This window comes from Pelodiscus sinensis, chromosome 3, assembly GCF_049634645.1.
Source record: "Pelodiscus sinensis isolate JC-2024 chromosome 3, ASM4963464v1, whole genome shotgun sequence".
NCBI classification, from domain to species: Eukaryota; Metazoa; Chordata; order Testudines; family Trionychidae; genus Pelodiscus; species Pelodiscus sinensis.
The window spans coordinates 97,965,020-97,977,039 of NC_134713.1; the positions used below are offsets into that span (position 1 = coordinate 97,965,020).

General features: G+C 44.9%; 1 long non-coding RNA gene across 1 annotated transcript in view; it reads right to left on the reverse strand.

Annotated features, from left to right (window-relative positions):
* Window positions 1-10,439: 10,439 nt before the first annotated feature.
* LOC142827888 (uncharacterized) overlaps window positions 10,440-12,020 on the reverse strand; it is a 33,716-nt gene continuing 32,135 nt past the window's right edge. Inside the window, exon 4 of the long non-coding RNA XR_012902686.1 lies at window positions 10,440-11,804. This is a non-coding gene — a long non-coding RNA (uncharacterized LOC142827888). The remainder of the gene's footprint in view (window positions 11,805-12,020) is intronic.

The window sequence follows — 12,020 nt, forward strand, 5'->3', positions numbered from 1 at the left end:
ACTCACTCGTCCTGGTGCTGCAGTTCAGTTGTTTGTGACTTCACAGCAAAATCCTGTCTGCTGGATTGCCATTAGGTTCTGATCTCTCACACAGAGCAGAGTGTGGAGTAAAGAATGAAGCACTGAATGCTTTAAAAAAGGGGAAAAAAAGCACATATGGCTTAAAGGGAAGGATATATCATGCTTCAGTGGCTCCTGTGTTGCACGAGACAGAGTGGACAGCATTTGATTAAAATATTACATGCTGTAATATGAAGCAATTTCTTGCCAGCCTTTCCCTAACTGTTAAAGGGAGAGAACAGGCCCTATAGAGCTTCATGAGAAGCGCCACTCATGCGGCAGGGAGAGTGAAATGGGCTAAGCTCACAGTTCACATCTCCTTTGTCAATGGCATCCAGCCCCTGGCCTTGGGAACTGACTGGCGGCAGTTTGCAAATGTATGTGCTTGGCTGGGAGCCTGCAGTTCCCTTTGTCCTGGCTATGTAGGGGGCCTAATAGGGAAGCCGGAGCGTGTCATCCCTGACTGCCAGAGCTTCCAAGCAGTAACATGAGGGGCAACTTCTCAGACAATATCCAACATGAACATTCAAGGCTGAGCCTATTCTTCTTCTGGACACTGGTACTGACTGATTCCACATGCTGTTTTCCATTGGTGTAACAAGCTAGAGTCCTGCAGACCCCTCATGGAAAAATCCTACAGGATTTAAAAGGATTGAAATCATCAGGGTTGGCTAGAAGTTTTACAGAGCTTTGTAGAAATTACTTAAAAATAATCGGTAGAATGTAACAGAAAACAATACCCATAGTGTAGGGTATTTTTGATCCATCCCATTTTTCACCTTTATTATAGGTACTGTGATGGGGCCCCGCACTAAAACACCCGCGGCGAAAGCCCTATTCGGGCGGCGGGGGAGCGCGCACCGGCCTTGTGCCAGCTGTACTCGCGCCACGGACCAGCTGACCGCCTTGGCGGCGGTGGTGGCACAGATGCTGCGGGAGGGGTGGAGTCAGTGGGTGACATCAGGAGCACGTCACCCTCCGGCGCCGGGCGCGGCGGGAGTTTTAAATGCCGCCCCGGATGGGGCGAGGGGAAGACCCCTCCTGGCTGCGGAACGCCGGGTTTTGCGGACCGCCGTGGAGCAACGGGGTCCGGAAGGTCGCCCGAAGAGACGAGTGGCGGACCCACGGAGGCGGAGTAAGCCAGCAGCAGGGGACGAGGGGGGACAGGACGGAGAGGAAGGAGCCCAGGGGAAGGCCATACAAAAGCCCCTCACTTGGGCAGGTTTCGGGAGGACACCCCTGCCAACCGGACCCAGACCGAAGCTGGTCCATGTCCTTTAGGGCCCTGGGCTGGGGCCCGGGAGCGAGGGCGGGCCTGGGCCCCCCTCTCTCCTCCCTACCTGGTACCCCCTCTCGGCATAACCGAGAAGGAACGAAATTCCTTCCCCCAGAAGGGGGAAAGCCCAGGCTACGTGGGCACTGTCGGAGGACAGTGGCCTGAATCGAATAGCATCGCCGCCAGCAGAGCCAATTCCCCAAGGCTGACGACGAGCAACGCTGTGGGGGCGGTCAGGACGCCTACAGCTACATAAAAATGTATGTTTAGAATGTATAGTCACAGACATGAAGGAACAGACTGTTTTTTAAAATTCTATCCTAACTCTGTGTGCACACAGCTCATGTTGCCTGTAATGAAAGTTTCATGCATGTGTATCTGAGTGAGGACAAAACTGTATCATCAGAATATATCTTGTGTGAAATTGCTAGATAAACCAGAGGCTTACACAATGGCTATGTCTATGGCTGTTCTTGCACAAAAACTTACGGAGCATCCACACTACAAGCTCGTTCTTGCGCAAGAAAGTTTACAGTAGATCATTAAAAGAGAGGGCTTTTTGTGCAAGAGTTATTCCTCTCCCCACGAAATAAGCCTTTTTGGGCAAGAACTCTTGTGCAAAAAGTTCTGGACGGGAACAGGAGGTTCTTGCGCAAGAAACCCCTATGGCTAAAATGGCCATCAGAGCTTTCTTGCACAAGAGAGTGTCCACAATGCTATGGACGCTCTTGCGCAAAAGCACATGGCAGTGTGGACACGCACTTGCACAAGACCTTTTGCGTAATAACTCTTGCACAAAAAGCTCTTGCTCAAGAAGCCTGCATTGTAGACATAGCCAATGTGTTTCAAGTCAGAGAGACAATGGCAGAGCGAGTATAGGCCTAGATTTGCCCTCCCTAGGAAAAAATCTGTAAATGGTGGTTGTGGGAAAGAATTGTGTGGACTTTCCTGAGAACTGTTCCATGAAGGTGTCAGAGATTATTCCTGTGGAAGAAGTATGGGACGATATCTCTGCACATTCTCTGAGATTTTGGTGGGTAAGGTCATCTGCATGGCAATCCCATATTTCAAAATTGCTTCAGAGCCCCAAGTGCTCCTTTTTGGCTGTTCATCTTCAAGGTCTTTCCTCCTGCCACAGCTGTATGGGTGGGTTCAACATCCTTGAGGAGGGGCTCATGGACCGATTCATGGGAAACTTGGGAAAAGGATCCGCAGAACAAATTTTAGAGCCAAATTCTGTCTCCTGATGAATTGTACAACTGACTCAGTTGAAGATGCCTGCAAATATCCAATGGCTGCATTTGTTCTATTTAGGAAATGAGGTGCAATAATCACTCTTATGAGACAAAGGGTCTAGGAAGCAGATGACTGGAGCCCTACTCCAGATTTAGCCTTGAGCACATGTGGTTGTTTTTGTTAACATCCTTCTCAAGCAAATGATGGAGTACAGAATTTGTCTCTTCTATCTTTGCCTGTTGTTAGCTGTTGCTTCCTTCTGCTTTATGGGGTTTGACTGTTCTGACCTCCCTGATGAGGTTCTTCTTAGGGGTTATCTTGGAAGCCCTTGTCTCCACCTATCACTTGGCAGCTTCATGTGGAATATGCACCTGGAGTACAAACCCCAATATGTCCAATACGTCCTTCTAACTGTAGAGGAGATGAGCTATGGGTTGGTAACTTATTGGATCTCTTCATTAGTGATATAAAGCCTCTCCTTCCAATGCTTAGAGTCTTTAACAGGCAGTTAGTTTTCTGACTAATGTTTTGCTAGACCTCCACTGCTTGCAGCCATATGTTAGCACTGAGATTACGTTTGATTGAAAATTCTCAGGGCTAGTCTATACTGCACCACAATAGGGGTCTGGTGAAGACACACTAGGTCAATGGGAGAAAGCACTCCCATTGGTATAATTACTCCACCTCAATGAAAACTGGAAGCTATGTCAGCAGAAAAGCATTTCCCACGAACTTAGTGCTGGTGTGGACAGCGCTTAGGTCAATGTAACCTGCGTTTGCTCGGGGGCGAGGGGCTTTCTCACCCCTGAGCAATGTAAGTAACAGTGACTTTAGCGGTAGTATAGATAAGCCCTCAGTTGTATTTTGATACTGTATTATTTTTATTTCCATACGTTGTTAAGTGAATGCAGTGGATGCCTTTCTTTCACTTCATTCTTGAGTTCTCCATCTATCTGGGCAGCACATACTAGCCTATGAACTATTTTACTTCCTTGATGCTTTTGTCTTTTAATGTGATGTTCTGGGTTCCAGGAATGTTTGTTTTGGTATATCTAATTATGAGCCCTGCTTCGTCTGCTGTTTTTGTTTGTAGCTTTTATGGGGTGTTTTTCAACAGCACAATACCATTAGCAAAGTCTAGGTCTTCTAGGCATTTGCCATCTACCCATGTTACGTGTAGTAATATAAACCAGACATGTTCCTGCTTAGTGCATTAACAGTCTTTTTATTCAGGCAACATGCATATAACTTGGCAATAGCTCCATAGATTCTAACTTTCTTCATTTGCCAACAATGCGCAACCCAACCCTGGAACAGCCACATATTGCCTTGTTTAACTATCTGCCCATTCTCCCTTGTGGCTGGTTTATTATACATATTAACTGTGCCAGTGTTTGTGTTGCTACTACACTTCTTCATTATCCAGTCTGTGGCAATGCTAAGCAACAGCAGATACAGAATGTAAGCAGTCCTGCTTGATGCCAGTGTCCACGTTGAATGCCCCATTGTTTGGCTGTTCACCTTCTGTTTATAAACCAGCTTTGTTGTGCTTGATAGTCTTTCAGCTTCTTGATTACAGCATGTACATCTGACATCTGAATTGGACCAATGTATAGGAGCATATGTAGACAGGAGTAAAGGGAGATTCTTCAGAAGAGAGAATGTGGCTTGAAAATCTTAGAGCAGAAAGACAACCCTGAAGACACATACAGGGAGATTCAGAAGAAAATATGCTGACAATACTAGAGTTGTGGAATCTTTACAAGAAGACAGGAGTCATGAGCCAGAGCCTTGGGGCAGAAAGAAATAAAAACATTAAGGAAGCAATATTTATGTGAGCTGTCCAAGCAAAGATGCTGGGGGAGAATTAGAAATTTCCCCACAAAGACAACAGACGTAAATGAGCTTTTACAGTTGTCCCTCACAAATAACAGTTGTTATTTTCTGAGACTCCGTGTATAATACAGTGTTGTCAACAGCTTTCCTATGTGGTCAGAGATAAGTGTTCTGAATCAGATTCAGACATAGTGCAACATTGCATAACCATGCTTAGCTTCTGTATGTTTACTGCTAGGTATATGGTCAGGTCCTGGGGTAAGCGGACATGATGCAACAAACCAAAACTGAGTTCCATTGCTTTAAGTTTCATCCCCATGAACAGAGCGGCACTGCTAGGAATACATATAATGATGACTTCAAGGCCAACAGTCCTTAGTAAACTGTATTGAGTCACTGAAGGTGAATCTCTTCACCTCAGCTCTTCCTCATCCTTCTTTCTTCACTTGCAACAGGCATCCTGGTTCCCCACCCAACTCATGTCACAGAGAGCTAGTGTATTCTCCTGTAATCCCATGCTCTTCCCACCACAGTTGGTTACATCTTTCTCCTTGCCAGCCTTGACCTGGACTCCCTTCATCCCTGACACCCACATTCACTCTGCAAACATGGGCTTCTAGACATAAGTGGGAAGTAGCAAAAGGAGGTGGATCAGGGAGGAAGGGAGCATATACAAGAAATCAGAGAGCTCTTCTCTCCCTGAGTATTTACAGCTACATCAGAGGAAACTATGAGTCTGTGGGTCCCACCTGACTAGAGAAAGGGAGAGTGCTATTTCTGAGGGTATGTCTACACTACAACGTTAATTCGAACTAACTTAGTTCGAATTAGTTAATTCGAACTAAGCTAATTCGAACTAACGGATCCAGACTAAAAAACTAGTTTGAATTAGTGTTTTGCTAATTCGAACTAGCATGTCCACATTGAATGGACCCTGAACCGGGCTTAAGGATGGCTGGAAGCACTGCTGGTAGGGCATCAGAGGAGGACTTAGAGTGTGGAGATGCTGTCTCAGGCTAGCCGAGGGCTGTGCTTAAAGGGTCCCGACCCCCACCCCAGACAGACAGTTCTCAGGGGTGCCCCACTTGCAAAGCAGTCCTGGCTTGGAGTGCCCGGACTACCCACACTGGGCACATCACACCACTCGGCCATCAGCCCGGCTGCACTTGCCGCAGGCTGCCATCTGGGGAGAGGGGGTAATTGGGGGTCTGCAGGAGAGCTTCCACCCCCAGAAGCCCGCAGAGCCAGCCCAGTCCTCCCCATCGGGGGCTCGTGCCCCATTCCTCCCTCACCTCCTTCCACTTACCCTTCCCTAGCCCCTCTTCTTGATGTACAAAATAAAGATAATGTGCCTTCCAAAATGGAATCTGTCTTTATTGAACAAAACTGGGGGAGACTGGGAAAAGGAGGTGGGAGAGGGGAAGAGAGAGGCTGGGAGAGGGGAGGGCAACTAAAATGATCAGGGTTGGGAACAGGTCCCATATGAAGAGAGGCTAAAGAGACTGGGACTTTTCAGCTTAGAAAAGAGGAGACGGAGGGGGGACAGGATAGAGGTCTCTAAAAGCAGGAGTTGGATGGAGAGGGTGCATACAGAAAAGTTCTTCATTAGTTCCCATAAAGAAGGACTAGAGGACACCAAAGGAAAGGAATGGGTAGCAGGCTTCAAACTAGTAACAGAAAGTTGTTCTTCACAAAGCAAAGAGTCAACGGGTATGTCTACACTACCCCGCTAGTTCGAACTAGCGGGGTAATGTATGCATACCGAACTTGCTAATGAAGCCTGGGAAATTCAAATCCCGGGCTTCATTAGCAAGTTCGGTATGCATACATTACCCCGCTAGTTCGAACTAGCGGGGTAGTGTAGACATACCCAACCTGTGGAACTCCTTGCTGCAGAGGCTGTGAAGGCTAGAACTAGAACAGAGTTTAAAGGGAAGTGAGATCAAGTCATGGAGGTTGGGTCCATGGAGTAGTATCCTGCTTGATGCCAGTGGGTAGGATTGGTGTCCCTGCCCAAGGTTTGTGGAAGGCTGGAGAGGGATAGCACGAGACAAATGGCTTGGTCACTGTCTTCGGTCCATCCCCTCCAGGGTCCCTAGGGTTGGCTGCTGTCGGCACACAGGCTACTGGGCTAGAGGGACCTTTGGTCTGACCCAGGACGGCCATTGTAAGCTCAGGGCTCAGGGTCGGGGGTCTCAGTGGACCCCCTTGATTCTCTTGCACACCTGCTCCTGGGTGGTCAGGCTGGCAGCTCTCCTGCCCTAGCCGGCCACTTTCCTGTGCCTAGTGCGGAGATCGTGCACGAGGTCCATGATGTCTGCACTAGACCAGGCGGGTGCCCGCCTCTTGCGGTCCCGGGCAAGCTCCCGGGAGCCGCCAGCCTGGTCCCGGGAAGAGGGGGAGGGCTGGGGGGCATCGGGTGGGTGGCTCGATCCGTGCCAGGTGCAGGGTCTGCTGGCTGGGTGCTGGCAGGCTTGCACCTGGCACGGGCACTGTAGCCAGCCCGTGCCCCTTTAAGGGGTCCGGGTCCGGGAGGGGGGCAGACGAGTTTCCCTGGTGTTGGCCAGAGTGGCCACCAGGGAAAGCTGGGGAGGGCTAGCCTCCCACTAGTTCGAATTAAGGGGCTACACATCCCTTAATTCGAACTAGCTAGTTCGAACTAGGCTTAATCCTCGTAAAATGAGGTTTTCCTAGTTCGAACTAAGCGCTCCACTAGTTCGATTTAAATTCGAACTAGCGGAGCGCTATTGTAGCACCTATTAAAGTTAATTCGAACTAACGTCCCTTAGTTCGAATTAACTTTGTAGTGTAGACATACCCTGAGGTATTTCCTGACCCCAGAGAAGTGCTTCCTTGAAGATTTATGCTCATAGCATAGCAGCTACTCTTGCAGCAGCACCAAAACACCAGCTTTGTAGGTTTCAAATGCTTTCCTGCTCTCTGATTTCCTTCTGTAATACTGAATGGCACAGCAACCAGTGGTGTGATCACATCGCTGGCCATTCTAGCTATCAAAAGCCTCAGATACTTTCTGTCCATAATCTCCTATCCTAGTGACGGGAAATTACATCTAAAATTAGCCTAACCAGCTACTGAATTTCTCCCTTGCTTCTTTGGAAAAGAGCTGCAGACATGTGTCTGTCTGGAAATGCTGTCAGGTGACTGAGAGACAGATGATTTGTAGTGCTAGATCTACAGTTCTACTTCCTCCTGCCAGAACTGCAGTAGCAGTAACATATGATTGGCAAGTCTGGTGCACAGGCACCAGCCCAGTTGAGAACAATTAATGGCTGTTTCCTTAGTGAAAGTAAATATATTGACATGTGTTGACAAAACTCTGATTTGGGGCATTTCTGGAAAGGGAAAGGGCCCTTCCTCTAGTCTACTGCTTGAAATAATTAGAACTAGCATGAAGAAACATAGCCCTTTCAAAGTACAGAAATATTCTGGGTGCACTTTATGGGCTGGACTACACATATACCTGCATGTAGTTCTAATCTGTTTTAGATATTTATAGAGTAACCCTCACCAATCTTTGAGGTTTTCCAGAAATCACTGAGTGAATCCCAAGCAATGTCTAAAAATCTAGGGTGAGGTGGATTTAGGATTAATTCAGACTAAAATTTATTTGACTAAAAGTTATTTGACTAAAAGTTATTTGACAATAATTCCTTAATCCTCAGAGAATGCTAAGAAACCATTCACTGGTTTAATTTTGACTTAAATGTGTTACTTTATTGAAATAAATGCTTACCAAATGATTAGTTTGTATAATAGGCACAGCTCTATTATGTAATGATACACCACAATAAATATGAGTTTTAATAGTCATTTAGGCCCTGTACTTAAGTACATCAGCCCTGTACTTAAGTACTAACTTAAATTGATTGCAGAGTTGCTTATAGTTAGGCACATGTCTAAGTACCTTACAGAACTGGGGTCATAGCACATTATTTACAGGAAGTATCTGTTTTATTGTATCTTCAATGCACACTTGAGGCACTTCATTTAAAGGTGTTAGTAACCACAGTACTGAGGAAGATGTGGTCAATCATACTGAGACTGAATTTCTCAGCACTTGAATGCCTCTGAGATGATCTTCTGAGGTATCTTTTAATAGCTGCCCTCCACCTGCCTCCCTCCCCCCCCCCCCCGGTTCTCAACTGAAAGAGGAAGCCAGTGGAAGAAAATGTTTTAGAGCCAAGAATGCTTGTTGTGTCCCTGATCTTTATTAATAAGGAATCATGACCACTGTGTCAGTAGTTTCTCTTATTATTTATAGGCCACATTGTGGTGCCCTTACTCACAAGAGCAGTTACTGTGACTGAGACCTCTCATGTGAATGGATACTCACCAATCTGAGTGAGAGTTCTACAAATGTAGGCATAAAAGAGCTGTTGCCACAAGAGTAACCTAATATTCCTAGAACCAACAAAGCATCAAAAGTCCAAGGAAGTTTGTCTAAAATGGACATTATAAACTGTGAAATGGATTTGGTAGGCTCAGCATCAGTGCAGTCAGAGGACATTTTTCATATATTCATCTGTGTGGGCATATCAACACTAGGAAAATTATTTCAAAATAATTTATTTTGAAATAATAACTCCTGAAATGACTATTTTGAAATAAGGGTTATTTGTTGCGGAAAGTAGGAGTTATTATTTCCAAATAACCAGCCCATAATTTTGAAATAACTGGCTTCGTAGTGTGGACACTCTGCTTGTTATTTTGAAACTAGCCAATTAGCCCGTCATAAAACGGGATTTTCAGGTCTCTCTTCCACGTTGGTCTTCTCTCCTGAGCCTCCGGTCTCTCACTCTGTGTCTCTTTCTCTCTCTCTTCTCCTCCTACTGCCACACCCTCTCTCTCAGCTCTCCTCCGCCTCCTGCCTCTCTCTCCATCTCTCGTTTTCTCTTCTCCCCCTCCTGCCTCTCACTCTCTCTCTGCTCTCCTCTGTCTCCGACGGAGATGCATGCTTGTCCTGGCCTCGCTCCCTCACCGTGTTTGTCACCGCCCCACCCCCTTCGCCTCCCGCCGTGGCACTCGGCTGACTTCTGCGCCACTCAGCACGGGGGTGCTGCATGGGGACCACAGCGCCCAAACGGCTGCTTGAGCCACTTGCTCCCCCACGGTGGTCTGGCTGAGTGGTGCAGAAGTAAGCCGAGCACCACGGCGGGAGGCGAAGAACGTGACTCAGGCAACAGCGCCACCCAGAGGGAACAGCTAGGGAGGCAACAGCATCGCCCAGAGGGAACAGCCAGCATTTCAGCATTACAGAGTCACAGACATTGGGCTACTATATGATAAGGGGAGTTATTTCATAATGACTCCACTATAGACCAGCACTGTCTGTGTTACAATGGAAGAGTTTTATTCTGAATGCACTTGTTCTTCCTACCATCTCCACCTTTATCTCCTTAAAAGTAGACATTTTATATTGCCTACTTCATTTTCAAAATTAAAATGAGCAATGTCAACTACAGTTTTCCTTCATGTGATTTTGATCCATGACAACTCTCAAGAGAAATACATGGAAGCCTGGTTTAAAGAAGGACCAATGGGTCTGGATTATTACAGATAGCTTTAACCCCTCCCCCCCACAAAAAAGCTATTAATAGAGCTTTTTATGTACATGTTCTAAGAGGAAAAAATTGTTGAAACTTTAATGGTAAGTATTTATTACTATTTGTTCAAAACATTACACTGTATTTTAGGTGCACTACTTCCATTTAAATCTCACTGCAATGAAATATAGACAACTAAAACCTGTACAATTCTTTAAAGAAAAGCACTAGTTAGAATTTATTCTAAAATGCTATCTTACTCTGATTTGCTATGGAGCTAAATGACAGAAATATCTTTCAAAGAATGAGTAAAAGAAGAGAGTTAACAGTGATAAAACCAGCATATGAGAGTTGGGGAAATAATGTGGAAGTCTCATTTTTATATAAAAAAGAAACATTTTAAAATATAAATTCATGACTTTCTTGAAGTGAGTATTAAGGAAATAAACATTTCAATGCATGTATAACTGGTCAGAATTTAGCACTAACATACACATGGATCGTATGCATCTATAAATTCAAATCTTAATATTTATAACCACCTAACTTTTCCAAACAACTGTCCTGGCTGCCTAGTTATAATTCCTTTGGCAATTGCATTTGACATTATTCACAGTCTGCCTCAAACGAAGCAAAGTACTTTACAGAGATATTTACAAAGTGTATAAAACACTAAGAATGGTGTGGCATTATCAGCCACGTGGTTTGATCGAGATCTTTGCCCCATGAGAAAGCAACTAGTTACTGTGCTAGGAGATTGGTAACTATTTATTTACGCATTTATTATCTGCTCTACTCTGAGGATAAAGAATGGGTTTGACTACAAAAGCTGTGCCTGCAGGAAGCCCCATCAGTCTCTCCACACTTCTGCTGTCAACCGTATTATAGAGGAAACATTATTCAAACTGCAGGCTCCAAACTCCCAGGTAACTAGAGACAGCAGGAAGCTCTGTTTGATATCAAGTATATTCTTTATCAACCTTTTTGTTGTGATGGGAAGAAACGATCTGACTTTACTTTCATCTTGCTCTGTCCTAACATCACCCAGTAGGTGAATTGCTTTATTGGTATGCCTTGGCCAAAGTCTTTGATATACAGTGCCCTTTGCAACCATAAATTGTCCATCTTTCAGACAAGGTTTTAAGCTTTCCTCATCTAGTTATGCTCTGCATAAATGATTGGATGCTCCTTTCAAAATGAGAGATGGGCATTTATTGAAATACTTGGCCCTCACTTAGATACCATCAAAATTACCATAATGTGACCTCCTTAGTATCTAGGAAAGTCGTGAGTGTGTAGTAACAGGACTTAGTACCTGAAAATTGTGACTGTCTTAGTGTTTTCTCATCAGCATTCAACAGCACTGCCCTATCACAAAAGCCAAAAAAACTCTATCAGAACAGCCAGTGTTGTAGTGGAATTGAACAGAGAACTGTGAACACGAAGACCTATTTTCTTATTTGTGCTGTGGTTTTCAAATAATGTGCTTACCGTCAGTTAAGGAAATGCAAAGAGGTCTGTGTTTCCTGGAAAATGCCGCAGCAATGCACTTGTCTTCGTGCTTTACCACCACAATCACTCCTTACCCACTTCCTTGCACACTCTAACTTTAGGGTTCTCACAGGTTTTTTTTTTTTGGTGGTCTTACAATGTGGTCATCAACTCTTACTGGTGTCTGCTATAACAATTTTTCCTAAAATACTTACCAAGTCTAGAAAAACAAATAAATACTCACATATACATGTCCAAATCATTGAAATGTATTGATGTGGAGGATTTTTTTTGTAGACTCAATAATAAACATGTGCAGTTGTCTCTATTCTTTACTGATCCTAAATAGAATAGAAACAAATAATAGATTTTGCATGTTCTTATCTTTTTTGTTGTTGTTTCTTTCGCTTTTGTGATCACTTGTTTTTCACACTTACTAGCTGGTACCTCTGATTCTATGTATATTTGTTAATACCACTTTGCACAGCAGTAGACTTGCTAGCTAGCTGTGTGTGGCAGTGAAAAGTGATATGAGCAAACATAGAAATATCACTTTT